Raw genomic sequence first — 23,824 nt, 5'->3', positions numbered from 1 at the left:
CTCCTGCCTCTTGTTCCTTGGCCCTGGGGCAGCATCGAGGGGAGGGTGCTCACTGTGTCCTGCCTGCACACCCTCTGTCATCCATCCTCCCATCCTTTGTGGCCTCAGGAACACTCTGCTCTTCCCAGTCATGTCAGGTTCTAGCCCCTTGGGCATGGGGTTCTTGGGGCAGCAGAGGGTGAATTTGGTACTGTGGCAGTGCCAGTCTGTGGGGCACTTCCAGTCCTCCCACACAATCACCCCTTGTCCCACATCTGTACCCCATACAAAGGCTCCATTCTCTGGGGGTGCTGAGCTCATCTTTGCCTTACTTCCTCTCCCTGGGTGTCCCCCCAATTCTCCAGCACCTCCGCAGAGATGACACCTGTCTCCCCAGTAGCTGATGTTGGTGGCCTTCACATTTCTGGGGCCTGGCCCACCCCCTCCCTCCTCCGCCATAGCTGCACACCTTAGGGCTAACACCAAGGGGAGGGCAGGAGCGAGAGGCTTGCTGCGCGTGCACATCGGGAGCGGGCATCTCTTCTGCCATCCCTTTGGCCCACTTGAAGTTCTCCTTTGCCCCCATATAATGAAATAAACACAGGAAACAACTGGCAGAGCCGCAAAACCAATTACTGAGGGGAATTAGCTTACTAAATAGACACCTTGGGGAAGGAGGAGGGGGTATCAAGGAAGAGGCTCGCGGGAAGGTTTAGTGCCAATTCTCAGGGGTGATTAATGGATGAAGAGAAAGGTACTACTTCTGAATGCTGAGACCTTCAAGCCAAAAGGCCCTTCTGTCTGGATGTAAGCATGGTACAGTGCTTTTCCAGAGTCCGAAAGGAGCTAGCTGCAAAGGAAGAAGCTGTGGACCAGGGAATGCTATTTCTCTGCCTTGCTGGGACAGGCCTCTTAAGGGGTGACCCTCGTCACCCAGTTTCTGGTCAGACTCACCAGACTCCACCTTCCTATTTCATCCCAAGCAGGTCCCTTCCTCCCTCTCCTCTCTTCTTTTCCTTCTTTTCTTCCTTTCTCTTCTTTCCCTTCCTTTTTCCTTCCCCTAATTTCTTTCTCTTCCTTTCCCTCTTTCTTTCGTCCTTCTTTCCCTTCCTTCTCTTTTCTTTCCCTTCCTTTCCCTCTTTCTCTTTTTTCTTTCTTCTGTTTTTGTTTTTTTCTTTTGGTACCGGGGATCAAATTCAGGACCTTGCATTTTTGAGGCAAGCGTAGCACCACTGAGCTAAATCCCTGGTCCCTTTTGTTTTTTGTTTTTTGAAACAAGGTCTTACTATATAGTTCAGGCTGGCCTTGAATTCACTATGTAACCCAGGCTGCCCTCAAACTCAAGGTGATCCTCCTGAGTGCTGGGATTACAAGCATGTGCCACCACACCCAGCTTGCCTGCCTCAAAATAAAACAATACCAAACTAAAAAGGGTGCTGGAGATGTAGCTCAGTAAGAAGACCCTGGGTTCAATCTCAAGTATCACAAAGAAAAAAAATATCAGAGCTGGGCGTGGTGGTGCAAGCCTGTAATCTCAGCACTCAGGGGTTGAGGGAGGAGGACTGCCAAGAGTTCAAGGCCAGCCTGGGCTATGTAGTGAGTTCAGGACTAGCTTGAACTACAAAGGGACACCCTGCCTCCAAAAAAAAAATCTGGAAATTCCAATAGCAAAGTACACAGCATGACAGCTGATGCCTGTCCGGTGGCCAAGGGAGGGTGTGAGGGGTGGACAGGCCCAACACCCCAGCTTAATTTATTTTTACAATAAGGTGTCCAGACTGAATTGTAACAAATATGAGTTCAGTTGTTTCTCTGTGGTTACTAATTTGAAGATGGCAGACAAGTTATTAACAGTTGCGGCTCAGTTTTCCTCCTAAGTGGGGGTCATATAAAGACTGTACAAACAATCCATCTGAAATGCTAAGCACATACAATGCATACATGCTTCTGAAAGCAGGCAGACTGGGCCTGCGCAGGCAGAGTTGTTGCGTGCTCACTGCCCTCTTGCCCTCTATTGTCTCCTCTGCCCGTGGCCACACCATGTGGCCCTCGCCTGTCTTCCCGAGAGTTGGGGTGTTCCTGACGAAAGCCCCTCTTGCAGGCCGCAGTTTGATTTCGCTGGAAGGCACTGTCTCAGGTCTTGCAGTATCTTCTTCAGGCTGGTGGTATCTTCCACTACTATTTCTCATGTTTCCTCAAAGCCCTAAGGATGGCTTTCAGCCGGCAGATGATTTGCTTGGGCTGATGATGGACAAAGCAGTAGTTTAGGAAAAGAAGGATGTGCGCTCTGTGTTTGGCAGCTTCGTCTCATCACTGCTATCTCCCCAGTACATGAACAGTGCCTGATAACACAAGAGGTGCAGGCTGGGAGTGGTAGTGCCTTCTGTAATCCCAGCGCATGGGAGGCTGAGGCAGGAGGATTGCTGCAAGTGAGACCAGGCTGGACTATATACGTAGTGAGACCCTGTCACAAAAAAAAACACAGAATACTTATAAGAGGTGCTTTACCATGTATATTCAATAGCTGAAAAGCCCAGTGCAGCGGTGGTACACACCAGTAATTATAGCACTCTGAGAGTCTGAGGCAGGAGGACCAAAAGTTTGAGCCCAGCCTGGGCAATTTAATGACTTAGTGAGATCTTGTCTCAAAATAAAAAATAAAAACAGGGCTGGGGACATAGCTCAATGAGAAGGCCCTTGGTTCAATTTCCAGTTCTGGGGGAGGAGGGAAAGGCCTGAAAAAGAGTACTGACATGATGGAGTTAGTAGAGAAATAATTTTCAATGTGGTACAAAATAAGTACTATGTGTAGAATACTAAAATAAGCTAAATTTACAGCTAAGAGGGTGAAATTATTGGAAAAGCAAGGAAAATTTTAATAAGTTATTATTTATTAGGTTTATTAAGTGCTTACTTCCCTGAACATTTAAAATATACTAGGGCTGAGGATGTTTAGCTCAATGGTAGAGTGCTTGTCTAGGATGTGGAAGGGCCTGGGCTTGATCCACAGCAGTGCAAAAAAGCAATAAGATATGTTTTATAATCCTCATGATTATCCTATGAAGTGGGTACTCTTTTTTAACATTCCCATCAGGGGTTGAAGGGAGGGGAGGGGAATGAGAAGAAAAGAAGCAGCAGCATTATCATGTAAAGATACAAATTCCCTATGATGAATGTTATCATTATGTATATCTAAAATGTGCCAATAAAATAAACGCAAAAAAAATTAAAAAATAGCCCATTTTACAGATGGGGAAACTAGGTCATAGAAAACAAAGATTAATAATTTGTACCCAAATCACACAACTCATAAGAAATAGAGCCAAAGCTGGGGATTTAGCTCAGTGGTTCCACTGCCTGCCTTGCAAGCGTAAGGACCAGAGTTCGATCCTCGATACAAAACAAAGAAAAAAGAAAGAAAAGAAATAGAGCCAAAGCTCAGTATCATAATGCACACTTACAATCCCCACACCGGGGACTAAGCCAGGAGTTCAAATCCTGCCCGGGCAATTTAGGGAGACCCTGTCTCAAAATAAGAAAATAGAAAGGGCTGAAGATGTAGCTCAGTTCTAGAGAGCCCTGGGTTTTATGCCCAATACCACAAAACAAGCAAACAAACAAACAGCCAAGATCCAAACTCAAGCACTTAACTCCAGAGACCTCGTTCTTTACCTGGCCTCTGTACTAGCATAGAAATTATCTGTTGGATTTATTTATTTTTGTATTGGATTTGAACCCAGGGACTTTGCATTGAGCTACACCACTACCCCTCCCCCTTTTTTATTTGTGAAGTATCTAAGTCACTATGTTGTCCAGGCTGGGTTTATACTTGCAATCTTACTACCTCAACCTCCCAGTGTGTTGAGATTACAGGTGTGTGCCACCAAGCCCAGTTTGAGACTAGGTTTTTTTCATCCATTTAAAAGAATTAGGATATGCCTTTGTGAGTGTGTGTCTGTTCAGGGCATACATCTTTTTCATTTGTTGTTTTTCTACCTAAATCTTCTTGTATGTGTGTGGGAGGGCTTTTTTTGTGTGTTCATGTCTTCCATTACCCGCACAGCATGACTTCTAAATCATTAGAAAATACTGTGTGTTCTAGTGCTTCTGAAACCAGTTACATATTTCTAGGTTCAAACCACTGCTTGATTACTAGCTGTCTGACCTTGGTGGTAAGTGACCTAACCTCTCTGAGCCTGTTTTCTCTCTTTTTTCAGACAGGATCTCGATTTGTAGTCCAGGCTGGCCTTGAACTCACTGTGTAACCCAGGTTGGCCTCAAACTCACAGGGATCCTTCTGCCTCAGGCTCCCGAGTGCTGGGACCACAGGAGTGTGCCACCACCCCCGGCCTGAGCATGTTTGCCCTCACACCTGGGTTCAGATGTCAGCTCTGCCGCTTAACGTGCGTTGCTCTGAAAAAGTCATTTGTTCTGTACCTCATTTTCCTTATCCGTAAAAGAGGAGTTAACAGTAACTGTCTCCCAGATTTATGAGGAATAAACACGATAATCGTGTCTGGCCCCACAGTTCCTTCCCCAAAATGTTGTTTTCAGTGTTCCCTCAACAAACTGATCCTGTGATAGTTGGTTCCTATCCTTAGGGTGCTCAAGCGCTGCAGACTCGAGTTCAGGCGGGGCCCGGTGCCGTGAGGAAGGAGCGAGGCCAGCAGAAGGTGGCTGTGAACCCAGCCAGACGAGGGGACCCGTGAGAAGGCGCTGCGCTGGCCCCGCACATCGCCAATTCTCCCCAGATTTCGCTAGCTGCCTTTTCTTCTGCTCGCGGGGCTCAGCCAAGGCAGGACCAAGCAGAGGGGGACGGACACCAGGAAGCAGAGGGCCTTCGGGAGACCGAGGCAGGCCACGCCCCAGGTGCAGAGCAAGGCCCAAGCGCCTAAAGCTACTTCTATCGTGAAATTCCTGGACCCTGTCGCGATGAAACACCGCCCACCGCAGAGCACACTGCCGTTCGACAGCCTCCATCTTTAGAAGTGAAAGATCGAAAGATGCCCAAAGGGGAATCCCGGTTTTGGGAGCCTGGGGTACGGCGGCTGCCTGGGGACCAAAACGTCTCTAAGGTAAAGTTGCAGCCTGAAGCGATTTTTTGACCCCCGACACTTAATGGGTTGTCGAAGACCCGGATGTGTCTGGGACTGGCTGAGGTACCCATTAGCGCGCCCCCGCTAGACCATCCCCCTCCTCCGTTTAGCACTGGGTCTTCAATGCGCCAATCGTCTCTTCTCCTACCACTCACTGTTCAAGGGTGGGGCGAAGCCTCCGCATTTCGGCTTCTATTGGTAGGTCCACGAAGAGGAGGGCGGGGTGGCCGGCTCAGGTTGCCCAATGGGCGTCGTGGCGTGTGAGTAAGGCGGAGCCGAGGCGCTTGGCAGCTGCCCAATCAGCGTCCTTGTTTGTGTGGTGCCGCCGCCGCCGGTGCAGCCGCCGCCGCCGCCGCTGCCCCCGTCTGTACCGCAGTGTCTGCTCCGCCCGCCCGCCCCGGCCCGGCCCGGCCCCTCCCCCACCCCCGCCCCCGGTCCCGTCGTCGGGGTCCGGAGCCCACTCCGCCGTCGCCTCTTCCTTTTCGACGCCTCTGCCGCCGCCTGAGGAGGCGAGCCAGCCGGGAGTTACACCGCCACCGCCAGGTGAGGAGCTCGGCCTAGGCCGGCCTGGCCGCTCGCCCGCCCGGGCGCGGTGAGGAGCGAGGAAGGGAGGGAAGCCGGGGCGGCGACGGCGGCGGGGGAAGGGAAAGGTGCAGGGCGGGGGAGGGGAAGCGCCCGCGAGCCGACGCCCGCCGCGCGCCCCCGTCGCCCCCCCGCCGGCCCCGCGCGCCCCCGTCGCCCCCCCTCGCCCCGTCCCCTCGCGCGCCCCGCCTTCCTCCCTCGCGCGCCCCGGCGCCAGTCCGCCTTCCTCCCGGCTCGCCCGCCCTCCCTCGCGCTCCGCTTCCCCGCCATCCCTGCTTTCATTCCCCGCCTCTGCCCGCCATGCGCCCGGGTCGCCTCTCCAGCGCGCCCCCTTTCACTGCGCCCCCGGGTGCCCTCGCGTGCGGGGGCCGCTCCCGGCGCGCGGCGGTGACCGGCAGGCGGGGTCCGAGGGGCAGGGCGCGCGGATGGCCGCTTCCGCCGAGGTGACGCGATCGGGAGCGCGCAGCCTTGCCCCTTGCCCCTTCATTCCGTCGTCCACCGTTCTCTCGCTCTCCCGTAGGCGAACGCTTTGCCCCGGCCTGTGTGGGCACCTTTTTTCTATTTTGGGTCGCGACCGAAGCACCCCTTTCTCAGCTGGGCTCTGGGACACACGGGTCTGTTTCCCAGTCCAGCACCTGAGGATCGGTAGGGCAGGAACTTGCCCTTCCCGAGCAAAGCGGAATTTAAAGTACTTTTTGCATCCCTCCTCTCAGTTACACTGAGGAGCTAACTACTTCTGCAAGTGCCATTAGCTGCCCTTCGCGGCCCGGGCAGTTTTCCCGGTGCGTAAAGGTACTGTAGCTTTTGCGGCTTCTTCCTAGCATCAGCTTCCCTCCAAATTCGAGGTTAGGCTGTGGAGCTGGGACTGAGGTGGACACGGGGGCTGCAGTGGTGGGTGGCATGTGCACGCAGAGCTGTCTTCTGCTGTCCTCTAGAGAATCAGGTAGCCTCCTGGGAGCCAGTCTTCTCAGCTGAGCAATGATTGTTTGGAGGGCTTTTGTGTATACGAAGAGGTGGGGATACGGGTTTCAGGCAAGGAAAGAGCAGTGTTTGCAGACCAGACTGCAAAAGGGGAATTGGACTGGTAGTTGATGGAGTCAAAGTGGGTTTAAGATCTGTGTTGAAGAAGAGCTGATGCTGTTGTACTTTTAAGACATTTTCTTTTCAAAAAATTTATATTTTGAAATGGCAATGCATGCATATGGTGCAAAGTGAAAAAAACCCTTCCCTCCCACCTGTGTCCTCCAGCCATCCAGTCCCAGCCCCAGTGCGCATGACTGCTGTTTTCAGGCCAGTGAGGTCTGTGTGTTGTTGGAAGCTAACCTGTTGGAGAGGTTAGTGTTCACTTATTGCTCTTTCTTTGATATATGCTTCCTCAGAGTCTCCTAACCACTTGGATTCATAGTTTCATGCTGGGGCAATCTTAATAGAGTATTGTGATAGAGTATTGCCATAGAGTAGCATTTCTGCTGGTGCTTGATTGGGAAGGAGGCTACTCTGGAGGCGCTGAAGGAGGTCCTACGGAGGGGTTCAGCATATTCTTAAGGGAAGGCTCATCCTGTTGGAAACAGTGCTGCCTGTTTTGGTGACTGATAATCAGTCCCTGGCTGTTTGAACGTAGGTTGGATCAGGGACAGGATTTTCTTTGGCTTTTTTTCTTTAACCAGGTAGGTTGTATGAATAATAAATTAACTGAGACTTTTGGTTTGGTCAGACTATTGTTTTTAGAGGAATGTGGTTTTCAGTCTGGAGGCAGTGATAGTCATCATGGCATGAGGTAGATAAGTATTTTTTGTTTGTTTGAAACACGATCTCGCTGTATAGTCCAGGCTGGCTTTGAACTTCTCTACGGAGCCCAGGCTAGCCTCCAACCTATGGTGATCTTCCTGCCTCAGCCTCCTGGTGCTGGGAGTATTAATCAGCAGGAATCAGAAAGCTAGACCTGTAGGCTGAATGACCCAGTTTGAGAAGAGGTCAGGTTTTTTTTTTTTTTTTTTCCTGAGGTCAGGTTTATAGTCTTTGGTTTTGGTTTTGGTACCAGGGATCGAACAGGACCTTTCACTTTCCAGGCAGGCCCAGTGCCACTGAGCTAAATCCCTGCCCAAGACTTTTGTCCTTTTATTTCTTAGTGGAGAACATTCTTTTTTTTTTTTTTTTTTTGGAACCAGGGATCGAACTCGGGACCTTGTGCTTTCGAGGCAGGCTCTGGAACCACTGAGCTAAATCCCCAGCCCAGTGGAGAATATTCTTGATGAGATGAGTGATTTATAGTTGAAAGCAGCATCCATCTTTATAACAGTGGTTTGCCTCCCCTGACTCTTTGTGATGTCTGTTAACTTCCTGTTTAGAGGTAATGAAATAGGGTCTGAATAGAGTTGAATTCAAATACTTGTCTAGAAGTAATGTTAACCAGGTTCTTTGATCAACTCTTCAGATCTGAGCTCTGGCAGTAATTTCTGCTCTGTTTAGCGTAGAGCCGCAAGGTGGTGGGAGAGGTGTGAGGCATTTCTTCTAAATCTTAGAGCCCTAAAATATTTTTAAAAACTGTATACCGTCCCCTCCTATTTGGGGATTGCCCCTCCCCCTTTCTGATTCCACCTGGGTTAAGGTGGACCAACTTGTTGGGTTTTAGTTAGAGAAGAGCAGGATGGAAGAGGTGTCATTTTGTCAAGAAAGATATCATATGCTGAAACCACTGGGTTCATCTTAGCTTTTAGCAGGGAATCTTGTATGTTATATGTAAAGCAAGCCTCTTGTTTTAATTTATAGACACCCCTCCCCCCCAAAAAAGCTGGAACTGCGTGTGTGGGGAAACAGCAGGTGTGCTGTCCTGGTTTCTAGGCTGGAGCATGTTCCATGTAGCTAGTCCACTGAGAGTCATGCTGACGAGCAGCCTCTCTTCGCTTAGCTCTAAAGGTTCATGTTGCTTGGCTCATTGAAAAAAGCCAAACCAGCTCTGGTTGATTAAAACAATTGCTGAGAAATCATAAGATTTGGGCCATAACTGGGACTGAGGCACTTTCTTTTCCAGACTTTTGCAATATTTAAATTCCTGTATCATTACATATCAAGGCATAGTAACCAGGTATTTTCTGAGGTAGTTTGTAGGGAAAGAAAAATAAAAAGACACACTCAGATTGACTGTAAATCTGGTTCTAGCATAAGGCCATATTACCTCTTGATCAGGAAAAATCCAACATTAGACAGTGCCACACAAAGTTGCAGTTCCCCTTCTGTTGGCTAAACGTCGAACAGATACATGAGGAAGTTCTGTTTCTGTTAAAGAAGACTGGTTCTTGGGGGAAAGTGCCTATTAGTCTTGTTGTATGGTTTATTCCTAGTGACCTGTGAAGCTTATTTTTGGTACTGGGGATTGAACTCAGGACCTTGCACTTGCCAGGCAGGCGTGGTGCCACTGAGCTATATCCCTCCCCAACCTTTTTTTGAAACAGGGTCTCTGTGTAACCCAGGAGGTTAGCCTTGAACTTGCCCAAGCTGGCCTCGGACTTTTTTTTTTGGTAGCAGGGATCGAACTCAGGACCTTGCATGGCCTCAGACTTTTGATCCTCCTGCTTCAGCCTGCCAAGTGTGCTTGGATTATAAGTGTGTGCTACCAAGCCAGGTTATATCGAAGCTTTCCTGTAGGTAATGGTTAGGAGTTTTGGTGGCTGTGGAAGCAGTGAGACAGGGACCTTCTCTTTGTGTAGTGGTGATGAAAGCCTCTGAAGAATAGATCTGATCTTTCATTTGTTTGTTTTGGTACTGGGGATTTAACCAAGGGCTTCTGCACTGAAGTACAATCTTTTTTTGGGGGGGGGGGTTCCGGGGATCAAACACGGGTCCTTGTGCTTGCAAGGCAGGCGGCAGAACCACTGAGTTAAATCCCCAGCCCTATTTTTGATTTTTTGGAGACAGTGTCTTGCTGTGTAGTTCAGGCTGGCCTGGAACTCACTGTGTGTAGCCCAGGCTGGCTTCCAACTCAAGATGATTCTCTTGCCTCAGCCTCCCAAGTGCTGGGAAAACAGGTGTGTGGCACCATGCCCAAGTAGATCTCATCTCTCTAACCCGGCAGGTTAACCCCTTTTGATAGTCCATCTTTCACCTTATCCCTTGTGGATGTATGAAGTATTCCTGAACAGCTTGAGTTGATCAAGTGGGAGAGGAAAGGCCCAGGGCCATTAATCTGAGAGGTGTAGATAGTGACTAGGTAACGTGTAGTGTCTCCCTTAAAATTCCCTAATCTTTGCCATTGTTTTACATCGGCGTGGACTGGCGTGATTCTTTGAAGATTTTGGGTTATAATATCAAAAGCAACAGGTGAATAACAACATATGTATTAATTTGAGGATTGAAATGTTCAAATCCTAGATCTTAGAGTAATAATTGGAGAAAGATCTTTGGCAACATGTGAACTTAATATCGACCAGTAGGCTGGCAAGGAAATTAAGGAACATGATATTAATTACATATTCTTGAGGCATTCTCTTGCTTTTTTCGCATAATATACATTTCCTAATAATATGGGCTACGGTTACTTGAACCTGACAGTCACACTTTAAGTCTCCTAATCAGAGCTTCCTTTATCTTCTCTCATTTTAGGGAATATTTGAATTTGTAATCTTCCTAAATATAGGTTGGAATGTAAGAATTTATAATAGACACTAGGATTAATACATTCCTAGCATGATTCCTAGTATTGGAGATGTTAACTGGAGGGCTTGTGAATCTTACCTAGATGGTATTTATTAAGTTAACTTTTTTTTTTTTTTGTAGTGGTGGTGGTGTTGGGTATTGAAACCAATACCAAAGTCTCAGGGCCTTTGCACAGAGCTACATCTCCAGCCCTTTTTAAATTTTGAGGCAGGGTTTTGTTAGGTTTCGAGTCTAACTTCACACTTGTGCTACCACACCCGGGCAGAAAGTATGAATTTAAATATTGTCAGAAAGCTAGCTTGGGCCGGGGACTTAGCTCAGTGGTTCCGGCACCTGCCTTGCAAGCACAAAGTCCGGAGTTTGATCCCCGGTACCCCCCCCCCCCCCCAAAAAGGCTAGCTTTCAAGGCAAGCATAATGGCACATTCCTGTAATCCCACCACTTTGGGAGGCTGAGGCAGGATTGCTATGAGTTCGAGGGCAGTCTGGGCTACATAGTGATTCCAGGCCAGCCTGAACTAGCAAGACCTTGTCTAAAAAAAAAAAAAAATTCAGACTTTCTGAAAGGGAGGGAGTAGACTAAGTGGCAGATTGGAGTAGTGGAACAAAAGTATAGAGGCCTACATATCCCGGATCAGGTCTTGGCTTTTCCATTTATTAGCCATATGACTTTGGATAGGGTTTGATTTACCTACTTACTTTATTTATTTGTGCTGGGAAATGAACCCATGGCCTTATGGATGCGACACAGGCGCTCTACCACTGAGCTATATCCCTGGTCCTCCTAGGAAGGACGGGTCGTCCCAGGCTAGAGATCTTTCTGCTTCAGCCTCCCAAATAGCCAGGATCACAGGCATGCACCACTGCACCCTGCGGGTTCCTAATTTTTGAATTCCCATTTCTTTCAGAGTAGAAGTCCTTAGAGTAGCCTGAAGATCTTACATAGTCTGCCTCTCACACTTCCCCTTTGTCCTACTGTCATCCTTTGTCTTGCTTCGTCATTTTAGTCAGGGTAACTTGTTCATTGAGTACATCAGTCACATTCTTTTTGTTTGTTTGTTTTTTGGTACTGGGGATAACTCAGGACCTTGTGGTTGCCAGGCAGGTGTGGTGCCACTGAGCTACATCCCCGGCCCCATCAGTCACAGTCTTTATCTTAGTTCTTTTGCACCAGCTATTCCTGCTGGTAGGAAGACAGTTTTCCCCATCGAGATAATAAATATGGTTTATTCCATACTTCCTTCAAATCTTTGCTTAAATGTCATCTTTTTGGTGAGGGCTTATTCTAGCCCTCTGTAGTAAAGTTGTATCTTTAGTCTCCATCGTTCATTCCTTCTAGTCCTTCCCTGCCCTATTTTTTTTCCATAGCACTTAACAACTTTATAACCTGTTTGTTTGTTTATTTATTTCTTGCTGGTTTTTTTTTTTTTTTTTTTTTTTTTGGTACCGGGGATTGAACTCAGGTCCTTGCGCTTGTGCAGCAGGTGGCGAAACCAGTGAGCTAAATCCCGGGCCCTCTTGCTGGTTTTTTGAGACATGGGCTGCCCTTGAATTCGAAGTGATCCTCCTGCCTCAGCCTCCTCCTGAGTGCTGGGATTAAGCCATGTGCCACCACACCCAGTTTATTTGTTACATTTATTGCTTCTGGCCCCTACCCTATGATATAGTCTTTGAAGGGAGGGATTTATATCTGGTATTTATTTTGGAATTTTGTTTAGTGCCTAATATGGTACCTGGAATGTAATAACATTTGTTGATTGTACAGAAATAATAACCTGTGTTCCTAACCTTATGTTTATTTATAACAAAGTATGAAATTTGATAAGCATAACATGAGTTTTTTTTCAGTATCAGGGATTGAACCCAGGACCTTGTGCATGCCAGGCAACTGCTCTACCACTGAGCTACATCCTCAGCCCATAAGATGTTTGGGGAACTTTAAAGCATTACGCAAATAATGATAGTAAAATGATTTTCTTCCCATTAAAATCTTCAAGTGTATTTACATACCACGTCTCCTCTAAACTGCAGCTCTTTGCTTCCAGTTGTCTGTGGTGTGTCCTAGACATACATGTCTCTGTATCTGGTAGTCCACACTCAGCATTCATTTTTTTCCCCTTTCATAATTCATTGAGCAGTCTAAGCCAGGAATATGAGCATCACTTCTCTCTCTCTCTTTTTTTTTTTTTTGCTGCTACTTTCTGAATAATTCTGAATGTATGGTTTCTTTTGTATTTCTACTGTAAGTTTCCTAATTCAGGCCTGCAATAACTTTATTTGGAGTATTGCCATGATCTCTTACAGTTTTGTTCCCTTTTAAATTCTCAACATATTGTCTTCAAAATGTTCTTTCAGGTAGCTGATTATTCATTCTACTACTTAAAATTATTTAATAGTTTCCAGTCATGAAAAAATAAAATTTAAACTTTGCATAGTATTCAAGACCCTTGATCTTAGCTTTTGCCTTCCTTTTTAGCCTTACTTCTCCACCTCACATACAGCTAATGTGAGCAAATATATTCTTTTAGTTCCCAGATCAGCTTCCAAATCTCACTTCAAATGCTTCCTCCTCTGGAAAGCCTTTTTTTACTTAACCCAACAGATTTAGCTATATTTTCTTTTTTCTTTTCTTTTTTTTTTTTTTTTTTGGTACTGGGGTCAAACTTGGGTCCTTGCGCTTGCCAGGCAGGTGGCGAAACCACTGAGCTAAATCCCTGGCTATATTTTCTTTTTTGATATTACTGTATGTCCCCTCCTCAGTGGACTGTGAGCATCCTAAAAGCAAAAGAGAACATACCTTTTTACCAGTATATGGGCTGGGGATTTAGCTCAGTGGTTCCGCTGCCTGCCTGGCAAGTGCAAGGACCCAGGTTCGATCCCCGGTACCAAAAAAAAAAAAAAAAATGATCTAACCAGTGTATCTCCAGACCCGAGTGTAGTACTTGTCACCTAAAAGATATTCAGAAATATTTATTAAATCAATGAACTCTTAATAGGTTGAGAGAATTCTATAAATTTAGAAGATTCCTCTTCTGTTGTGCTATGGGAGCAGAAGGCCAAGATTGGGTTGTTTTTTTTGGTACTGGGTTGAAAGGCAGTGAAGTGGCAGTGAGCTAAATCCCCGGGCCAACCTTGAACTCCTAGTGGTTCTGCCTCAGCCTCCCTAGTGCCTGGATTACAGGTGTGTGCCATCCTGCCCCACAAGATTGGTGTCTTGTTTCTGCCATTTATCCTATGTATGACCTTGACTGAGTCACTTGAGGTGTTGAACTTAGTTTTCTCAACTAAAAGATGAGGATCCATGACTGCTGTGTTTATTTCATTAGGTCTTTGTATTAATCAAATAAGATTATGCTGGCCGGGGATTTAGCCCAGTGGTTCTGCCGCCTGCTTTGAAAGCGCAAGGCCTCGATTTCGAATCCTGGTACCAAAAACAAAAACCAAATAAGATTATTCATGTAAAGTTTCATTATAAACTATATGGCTTTGTGCTTCATTCTTGTAATCCCAACTACTGGGGAGGTTGAAACAGGAGATCAGAAGTTCAAGAAGTTAAGAAAAAAGGGACAGGAAGGATGTATTTTAGTGGTAGAACATATAAGGCACTGGGTTCAATTCCCAATAACTTTTTTTTCTCTTTTTTTGGTACCGGGGATCAAACTCAGGTCCTTTCGCTTTCGAGGCAGGCAGAGGAATCACTGAGCTAAATCCCCGCCCCAACTTTTTTTTTTTAATCGAGACAGGGTCTCACTATGTAGTGCAGGCTGGCCTTCAAATCACTATGTAGCTCAGGCTGGCCTCAAACTCACAGCAATCCTCCTGCCTCAGCCTTCTGCGTGTTGCAGTTACAGATGTGCACCACCATATCTGACCCCAGTAATGTTTTTAAAAATTTAATATTTTTGTGGTACTGGATATTGAACCCAGGGATTTTGCTGTAAGCTGCATCCTGTTCCATTTGTTTGTTTGCTTTTGGTTTTTGAGGCAGGGGTCTCTAATTCAGGCTGGAACTCAATGGCAATCCTACTTCAGCCTTGCATGCCACCATGCCTGGCCTCACCCTGGGTTCATCTAATAGGAAGTAATTTTCATCTATCAGTGAAAAACATGGAAGAGTTCCCAAATAACATAGCATTTTTTGTTGTTGTTCTGGAGATTGAACTCAGGTCCTTGGGCTTGCGCAGCAGGCGGGGAAACCACTGAGCTAAAACCCCAGCCTGAAGACTGATGTTTTGCTGTTGAAGGAATTGAAACAATTGGTTGTGTATGCTGCTACTGCTGTGGACAGGTTCTGTAGAAGGCTGTAGGGGTATTGAGCTGTGGTGAAACCTTGGTACTTGTTAGTTGTGGGAGGCACTATGATTATGAAAATGGCAGGTACTAGGGCTGGGGATTTAGCTCAGTGGTTCTGCTACCTGCCTTGCAAGCACAAGGACCCGAGTTTGATCCCTGGTACCAAAAAAACCCAAAAAAACAAAGAAAATGGCAAGTTCCAAATGAGTTATTTGGCTAGAAAGGTAATGAGCCACAAAGCAATCAACGCTGACAAGTTCCAGCTTGCAGCTCTAGTACCAAATAGTACAAAGGCAGAATTTTCGTTAAGTACCAAATTCAACAAGTTTCAAAGCAATTGAGGTACCAAAGTATGACTGTATTAGGTTCTGTGTGGTTTGATGTGAATAGCATGATACTCTTTCCATGTACTAGAATTTAAACGATAGTGTCTATAAACATGTTTGCAGGCGGGTGTGGGTAGCACACACCTATAATCACAGCACTTGGGAGGCTGAGGCAGGAGGAGTGCCACGAGTTTGAGGCTAGCTTGAACTACAGGCAAGAGCTTGTCTCAAAAAACCAGAAAGTGCTGGGCATGGTGGTGCATGCCTGTAATCCCAGTACTTGGGAGGCTGAGACAGGAGGATCTCTGTGAGTTCCGAGGCCAGGCTGGGCTACATAGTAAGATCTTGACTCAGAACAAACCAACCAACAACAACAGCAAAAAAACAAATGAAAAAGAGACAGAATCTCACTACCTAGTTTAGGATGATGTTGAACTCACTGTGGAGCCCAGGATGTCCTTGAACTCAAGGTGATCCTCTTGTCTCAGTCTCCCATAGTGTTGAAAATACTGGTATGTGCCACCACGCCTGGCTAAAAATTTGGGATTTAGACCTTCTGAGTTATAGTACATATATCTATGATAAACTTGTATCAAAAAGTAAAACTTAAAAATGTCTGTAGTTATGTGCATGTATTGTGTCGTGGACTTAGTTGAGGATGTGAGAAGAATGAATAAGGGATTCCATTGTGGTTAGGTAAGATACTGGAAAAGGAAAGTATTTTATAGCTTTATGAGTTAAGTAAATTCATCTTTGGAAGCTGGTATTTTAATAATACTAATTTTTGTTTGTGTGCTCTTTAGCAGTTAGCGCTTTTATTTTTATTTTTTTCCTGGTCGTGCTAGGGATGTTGTCCTGGGCATCATGTACTCATGAAGTGCTCTGCAGGACCACTGAGATAACATCCCCAGCATCCCCATTCTTTTCTTTTCTTTTTTGGTCTGCAGGGCCTTTACACTGTTACATCCTCAGCCCTTTAAAAAAATGTTTTTGGGGGGCCGGGGATTTAGCTCAGTGGTTGGGGAGCCTGCCTTGCAAGCGCAAGGTCCTGAGTTCGATCCCCGGTACCAAAAAAAAATTTAAAAAAAAAATTTTTTTTTAAATTTTGAGACAGGATCTCCTTAAATTGATAAATTGCCTGAGCTGGAAACTGTCTGTCCGCCTGTCTCAGCTTCCCAGAATGCTGGGAATGTTATGTGCTTCTATTCCTAGTTTAGCTCTTTATTGGTTATTCTGAAAAGCTTTGTGTGTGTACTGTGTTTTTCTGACTCTTAAAAAATTAAGCGTATCAGTGCTGTGCATGAAACAAGTTAGTATTGGTACTACTTCTTGGTAAGTTTTACTTGATTCTTTTTCTTTCTTCTTGGTACCAGGGATCGAACTCACTACCTTGCACTTGCAAGGCGGGTGCAGCACCACTGAGCCAAACCCCTGGCTCTTAATTCATTTTTTATTTTGGTAGTACTTGGGGGTACTGGAGTGCTGAGCTATATCTCTAACCCCTTTTATTGTTTGTTTATTTATTTATTTATTGTACCAGGGATTGAACTCAGGACCTTGCGATTTTGAAGCAGATGGGGCACCACTGAGCTAAATCCCCAGCCCCTATTGTTTTAATTTTGAGACAAGATTATGCTAAATTTCTAGGCTGGCCTCAAACTTGTGATCCTCCTACTTCGACCTGTAGGATAGCTGGAATTGCAACCATTTACCACGATGACTGCTATTTATTTAATTTTTCTCTTCCTTTTTTTGGAGGGGTAGTACTGGGGATTGAGTCTCGGGTCTTCACACTGAGCTGCATCTCTAGCCTTTTATTTTTTATTTTGAGACAAGGTCTCACTAGGTCACTAAGTTACCCAGGTTGGGCTTGAACTTGCCATTTCCTGCCTCAGCCTGCCAGAGTGCTGGAGTTGCAGACATGTGCCACCACACCCTGCTTACCCAATTTCTTGAAAGCTTTTTGGTAGTTAAACTAAAATCCTCCTCCTTCCCCAGTTCTGGGAGTTGAACTCAAGGCCTTCACTCTGGACAACATCTGCAGTTCTTTTTTTATTTTGAAAGTATGTTGCTAAATTGCACAGGCTGAACTCTAACTTGAGATATCTTGCCTTGGCCTCCCAGAGTGCACCGCCTCACCTAGCTCACAGAACATTTGTTATACCTCATAGATGAAAAACCTGTGTGTATGTTACGGAGAATATGAAGATAAATCTTTATATCCTCTGAAGATATAGTGGAAAAGACATTAAAATAATTAAAATACTAATGGAGTGTGTGTGTGTGTGTGTGTGTGTGTGTGTGTGTATCTATATATCTATATATATAGATATATAGATACATAGAAACAAGGGCCTTATTTATTTATTTGGGGGGGTTTTTTTGGTACTGGGGATCAAACTTCTCCGGACCTTACGCTTGCAAGGCAGGCAGTGGAACCACTGAGCTAAATCCCCAACCCCTGTTTTTGGGTTTTTGAGACATGGTCTTGCCTTGTAGTTGCAACTGCCCTTGAACTCACTGTATAGCCCAGGCTGGCCTTGAACTCATGATGATCCTCCTGCCTCAGCTTCCCTAGTGCTGTCATTACTGGTGTGCACCACCATGCCCGGCCTACAAGTGCCTTTTAAGTAGGAACTTATTTCACACTTTTTATAACTTGAGTCTAAGTGTGAGATAGGTATACCAAATCCTGAAAATTCTACTTTCAGAAACTTGTATTTCATCTGTTGGCGTCTATCCCCACATTGTCCTAGTTTTAACCAGTGTGATTGCTTGCTCTTAGTCACTTATGGCCTTGTGTACTTTTAAAAATTTTAGTTTATTAGTATACGTATGTAGCACATAATGCTTATACTTCTTGTGGGAAATTGGTACACGTACACAACACATCCCAATTCCTTTTTTTTCGTGCTTTATCCCTTCCCTCTCTTGCCCATTCCATCTCTGCTATGGAAATCAATATAGATACTCCTGAAAAAACTAAAACAAGAAATTCCATGGCCGGGGATTTAGCTCAGTGGTTCCACTGCCTGCCTTGCAAGTGCAAAGACCCGAGTTCCATCCCCAGTACCAAAAAAAAAAAAGAGAGAGAGATCATATTATAGAGATACATACATAACCATGTTTATAGCAGCACAATTTGTAATAGTCAAATCTTAGAAGTGGCCTGTATCCCCATCAACAGATGAATGGATAAAGAAAGTGGCATTTACACATCATGGAGTACTAATGTTCCATAAAGAAAGATAGACTTGAGTTAACTGTAGGAAAATAGGTGCACCTTGAGACCATTATATTAAGTGAAATAAATCAGGTACAGAAGTTTATTTATTTTTCAGTACTGGTGATCCAACTCAGGACCTTGCACTTCTGAGGCAGGCGGAGCGCCACTGAGCTAAATCCCCAGCCCCAGGACACATAAGTTTAAATATCACATTGTTTCTATTATATGAGAAATGCAGAGTGAAAATAAAGAGCAAAATAAAAGATATAACAAGTAAGAAGTTAGAGTATTCTCAGTTGGTAAGGATCAAGAGATGGGTATCTTTTTGTTGTTGTTTGGTGCCAGGGATTGAAGTCAGGACCTTGCATTTGTGAGGCAGGCTCAGTGCCACTGAGCTAAATCCTCGGCCCTTTTTTTTTTGGTATCGGGGATCGAACTCGGGTCCTTGTGCTTGCGAGGCAGGCGGTGGCACCACTGGGCTAAATCTCCGGCCCCCCCCTCCCCCGTCCTTTTTTGTTGTTTCTTTATATAGTTCAGTCTGGCCTTGAACTCATGGTATCCTCCTTCCTGTGTCAGGTTCCCAATTGCTGGGATTACAGGTGTGTGGCACCATGACTGGCATGGGTATCTTTTTTATTTTTTATTTTTTTTGGTACCGGAGATTGAACTCAGGACCTTGCGCTTGCAAGGCAGGCACCGGAACCACTGAGCTAAATCCCCAGCCCCACCATAGCTATCTTTTTAATAACAACATTTATTGGGCTTTGTTTTTTTTTTTTTTGGCACCGGGGATCGAACTCGGATCCTTGAGCTTGTGCACCGGGTGGTGAAACCACTGAGCTAAATCCCCGGCCCTATTGGGCTTTCTTTTGTGTCAGGAGCTAGTTTAAACATTTAATGTTCACAAGACTCCCAAGGTTAGATACTGTTATTTTTCCTAGTTTTCAAATGAAAGATTGAGGCACAGGAGTTAAAAAGCTTACCCAAGGTCACTTATCTAGTAGGCACAGGAGCTGAAGCTTATGCTTGTGTGTGTATGGATGTATGTGACACGCACGTGTTGTTTCAGTGGCTGTGTAATATTCCATTGTATGGATACACCTTAGCTTACTCAGTCTGCCCCTAGGGACACTTAGGCGTTTGCAGTTTGTGGCTTTGTATGGGATGCTACCTTATGGCACCACACCGCACTGCTCCATGGGCAGGTCAGTCTGCTTAGAACCTTCTTAGGTACTGTGAAAATATCCTCCAAAAATTTGTGCCAATTTACATTCACACCAATAGGACATGGACAGTATGTAAAACAATTTAATTTAAACCTGAACTTGAGAAAATAAGTGTGGTTGGCCAGTGATGAGAACTGTCTTCAAGTGCCTCTGGCAACACTTAACATATCTTAATAGTATTTCCTCTCTTTTTTTTTTTTTTTTTTTTGGTTTTGACAGACAGGGTCTTGCTATGCAGTTCAGGCTGGCTTTGAACTCAGTATGATGTATCCCGGCTGGCTATGTACTCAGAGTCAAGGTGATCCTCCTGTTTCAGCCTCCTGAATGCTGGGGTTACAGGGGTGTACCATCACACCTGGTTTAGCGTTTTCTCTTTTTTTTTAGCAAAACATTTATTGGTACTTTTTAGATACACATAATGATAACACTCATCATAAAGAGTTTAGGGCCGGGGATTTAGCTCAGTGGTTCCGGTGCCTGCCTTGCAAGCGCAAGGTCCCGAGTTTGATCCCTGATACCAAAAAACAAAAAAGAGTTTAGCATTTCCCTTCTGAAAAAAAGCAAGTATCTTTGGATGTTGATTATTGACTATATGACTGTGTAACCTGATTATTTTTCTTTCTTTTTTTTTTTTTGGTACTGGGGATTAAACTCGGGACCTTGCGCTTTCGAGGCAGGCACCGGAACCACTGAGCTAAATCCCCGGCCCATATAAACTGATTATTAAAAAAAGAGGAGTAGGCTTTCTGTTTTTTGAGAGAGGGTCTCCGTATGCAGCTCAGGCTGACCTTGAACTCACGATCCCCCTGCCTCAGCATCCCAGACGCTGTGATTACAGCACGTGCCTTCTGGAAAGTGCAGGGCTAGGCATTCCAAGGGAAGGTTTTTGCTGGGCATGGAGGTGGTCACCTGTAATCCCAGCACTGGAGGCTGAGGCAGGAGGGTCCCCACAAGTTTAGGCCAACCTGGGCTGCATAGTGAGTTCAGGTCAGCCTGAACTACAGAGCAAGACTACCTCAACTCCTGCCCAGTAAAGATTTTTTTTATTCCTGTAACGGGGATCAAATTCAGGACTTTGCGGTTGCAAGGCAGGCATGGTGCCACTGAGCTAAATCCCCACTCCACAAAGTTTTTTTGTTTGTTTTAAATGTCCTGCAAACCTTCCAGCTCTAAATTTATTTTTATTTGTTATTTTTTTGAGGGGGTGCCGGAGATCGAACTCAGGACCTTGCAGTTGCGAGGCAGGTGGTGGCACCACTGAGCTAAATCCCCGGCCTTATTATTTTTTGAGAAAGGTTCTCACTGTATTTCAGGGTGGCCTTGGACTCACTAAGTAGCCCAGGCTGTCCTCGAACTTGTGGTGATTCTCCTGCTTCAGTCTCCCAAGTGCTGGGGATAACAGTTGTGCTCCACCATGCCTGGCCCAGCTGTAAATTTAACCATAAAAAGTTTTAATAAACTGATTTCTTGTCCTCCAAGTCTTTTAAAATCACTAACCATTTCTGGAGGCAGGAGCATGTCGGTTTCCCAGTGGATTGTTCATGTGAACATTTTTGTGAATTCCCAGTTCGTAGAGGCAAACACTGCTACATCTGCAGGGTCATACTGTTTTCAAAGAGTGGGGATCCTGGGCGGGGGATTTAGCTCAGTGGTTTCACTGCCTGCCTTGCAAGCACAAGGTCCTGAGTTTGATTCCCGGTACCAAAAAAAAAAAAAAAAAGAGAGAATGGGGATGTTGAGGATAGGATCAAATTTCTTGTAAGACTTAAGTTTCCTCACTGACTAGTTTTTTGTTTTTTGCTCTAATGGTTCCCTTACGTGGTTTCTTCCTCTTTTTTTTTTAGGGTGAAAATAATTTGTTTTATTCAGTAGGTTATTGTTTTGCTTCTAAAGAGCAAAGCTTTTGATCAATGTCTTAAATTCAGATTACTAAAATAATTTCTTTCATTGATTAATTCAAAAATTTAGCCCTGGCCAGGGATTTAGCTCAGTGGTTCCGATGCTTGCCTTGTAGGCGCAAGGTCCTGAGTTCGATCCCCGGTACCAAAAAAAAAAAAATAGCTGTCTTGCTGTTCTATCTCTTCTTGCTGCTTGCTGCTGGTATTGGGAATGAAGAGCAGAAACTGAGGGCTTCGTTTGTCTTATTGTCGCCAGGGACCAGCAGTTTGTTGTTTTAGCCTGAGTGGAGGCAACGGCAAAGTGGGTGTTTTTTTGGTGTTTTTTTTGGTACCAGGGATCAAACTTGGATCCTTGTGCTTGTGAGGCAGGCGGCGGAACAACTGAGATAAATCCCTGGCCCCTGAAAAGTGGGTTTTAATTCTAAAATGTTGAAGCTTAGAGAGTCTGGTATTTGGAGTAAAATTTATTCCTAAGGTTTTCTTGTATTTCTCTCAATGTAACACTTTTTACCTGGTTATGTTGGCACATACCACAGCTATAATCCCAGCAATTTAGGAGACTGAGGCAGGAGCATTGCAAGTTCTAGCCCAGTTTGGGCAATTTATCAAGACCTTGTCTTAAGATAAAAAAATAATAAAGGGCTGGGGATGTCACTCAGTCCGAAAGTTCTGGGTTCAATCCCTGGTATTGCAGGGAAAAAGTTAAACCTTAAAAGGAATGGATTTCTTTTTCATTGGTCAAATTGAAGGCATTTTCCCCCCTTCATATTCTCTGTTTTGGATAAAATCAGGGCTAGCCCTTTTCCCCCAACTGGGAATTGAACCCAGGGCCTCAAATGGTAGGCCTGGACTCTACCACTATGCCACCTGCCCCCCCTTAAGTTCTCCAGGCTGACCTTGAATTTGGAGATCTTCTTTCCTCATCTCGGGCAACTCTTGGGGCTTCAGTTGGGAAAGGATGTACTGTAATTATCAGTAGTGGACAGAGAAAGTGCTAGTGTCCATCAGAGTAAACTATAGAGAAAAGAATTTGGGCTCATTTAGTATTACATTTCTTACATTTAGAAAAATGCCTGCTACGTAACATGTAACTAATTTGTTGAGTGAGCCAAAAATAGAAAATGAATTGTCTTATTACCCAGGGTTGGCATTCTACCATTTAAGATGAATGGTCTATAATAGTTGCATTTATCAAATGAGATAAATATCAGAGGTGATATTAAAAGTTGAAAAGGGGTATATGTGATATTTATTCGCAGTGCTTTAGATTGAACCCAGTGCCTTCACACTGAACTACAACTCCAGCCCTTTTAGTTTCTTGAGATGTCTTGCTAAATACTACACTGCCCAGGCTGGGCACAAACCTGCAGGCTTCCTCCTGCCTCCCCTCCCAAAGTGCTGGGATTGCAGGTGGGACCACCATGCCCAGCCACAGCAGTTTTAAGAACTTGCATAGTTAAGTGAACTAAACCAGACACACAAGCTTACATACGGTATAAGTAAAGAGCAAAATAAAATATAGGAGGAAATGGGGAGATAGGTCTGCTGCACCTGGGAAGAGGGGACCAAGAATGGAGGGAGGGGAAGGGGCAGGAGGGGAAGGAAAGGCAAGAAGGAGCGTGTGTCATGCACATGTACCACACAGTGAAGGTAGTCACTATGCGTCACAATCATGTCCTGATAAACTTTTTTTTTTTTCTTTTTGTTTTTTTTGAGACAGGGTCTTGCTATGTAGTGCAAGTTGATTTTAAACTCACTGTGTAGTCCAGGCTGGCCTGGAACTCCCAGTGATCTTCCTGCCTCAGCCTCCCAAGTGCTGGAATTACCGGTGTGAGCCACCACACCTGGCTTTTTTTTCAGTTTTTTTTCCCCTGATCCAGGAATTGAACTCAGGACCTTCCACTTGCCAGGCAGGTGCAGCACCGCTGAGCTAAATCCCTGGCCCCTTTTTCAGTTTTTTAAAAAAAGTTTATAAATGAGGTGTGCTGCACAACTGTAATCCCGGCATTTGGGAGGCCGAGGCAGGAGGAATGCCACAAGTTCAAGGCCAGCCTAGCTAGGTGACATAGTGAGTTCAAGGCCAGCCTCAACTACACAGCAGCAAGACCCTGTCTCCAGTGAATGAATGAATGAATGAACGAAGCAAGCTGAAATATTTTTATGTAGATATACCTGTACACATATAACAAAAATACTAAAAAATGTTTATGGAAGTGATAAATGCTAAATCCACCATAAAAAGGAAGGGGCATAAAATTGGAGTAGTTTCTCATACAGCTTTGGTTTTGTGATGTTTTTCCTAAGAGAGGTGGTGAATAAATGGTTGTTTTATTATTCTCTACATTTTTTTCTTTTGTAAATTTGAAATGTTTAGTAAAAGTAAATAAATGTTCTGCTGCCTGCCTTGCAAGCTTAAGGCCCCAAGTTCAATTCCCGGTACCAAAAGAAAAAACAAATAAATACATGACTACAGGTCAGAGGTCAGCGAACTAAGGATTTGCAAGCTTATTTTTGACCTGTCCATGAACTGAGAATTATGGTTTTCA

The 23,824-nt window shown here is 45.1% G+C and overlaps 1 protein-coding gene across 4 annotated transcripts in view; it reads left to right on the top strand.

The window, feature by feature from the left end:
* The first annotated feature begins 5,035 nt into the window (after window positions 1-5,035).
* Window positions 5,036-23,824, top strand: part of Gatad2b (GATA zinc finger domain containing 2B) — a 77,217-nt gene continuing 58,428 nt past the window's right edge. Inside the window, exon 1 of one of the 4 annotated variants that reach the window (XM_087203400.1) lies at window positions 5,036-5,054. The gene's annotated coding sequence lies outside the window, so the exon portion shown is untranslated. Of the gene's footprint in view, window positions 5,055-5,368; window positions 5,619-6,430; window positions 6,450-23,824 lie in introns of those variants that run through there. The other 3 variants (XM_004871409.4, XM_004871410.4, XM_087203401.1) reach the window with 3 other exon arrangements.

Source organism: Heterocephalus glaber, unplaced genomic scaffold, assembly GCF_053883595.1.
Source record: "Heterocephalus glaber isolate CG9 unplaced genomic scaffold, H.glaber_assembly_v1.0 deba00001795, whole genome shotgun sequence".
Classification (NCBI taxonomy): Eukaryota; Metazoa; Chordata; class Mammalia; order Rodentia; family Bathyergidae; genus Heterocephalus; species Heterocephalus glaber.
Note: the sequence above shows the minus strand (reverse complement) of the source record. Positions and strands in the feature narration are given on the sequence as shown.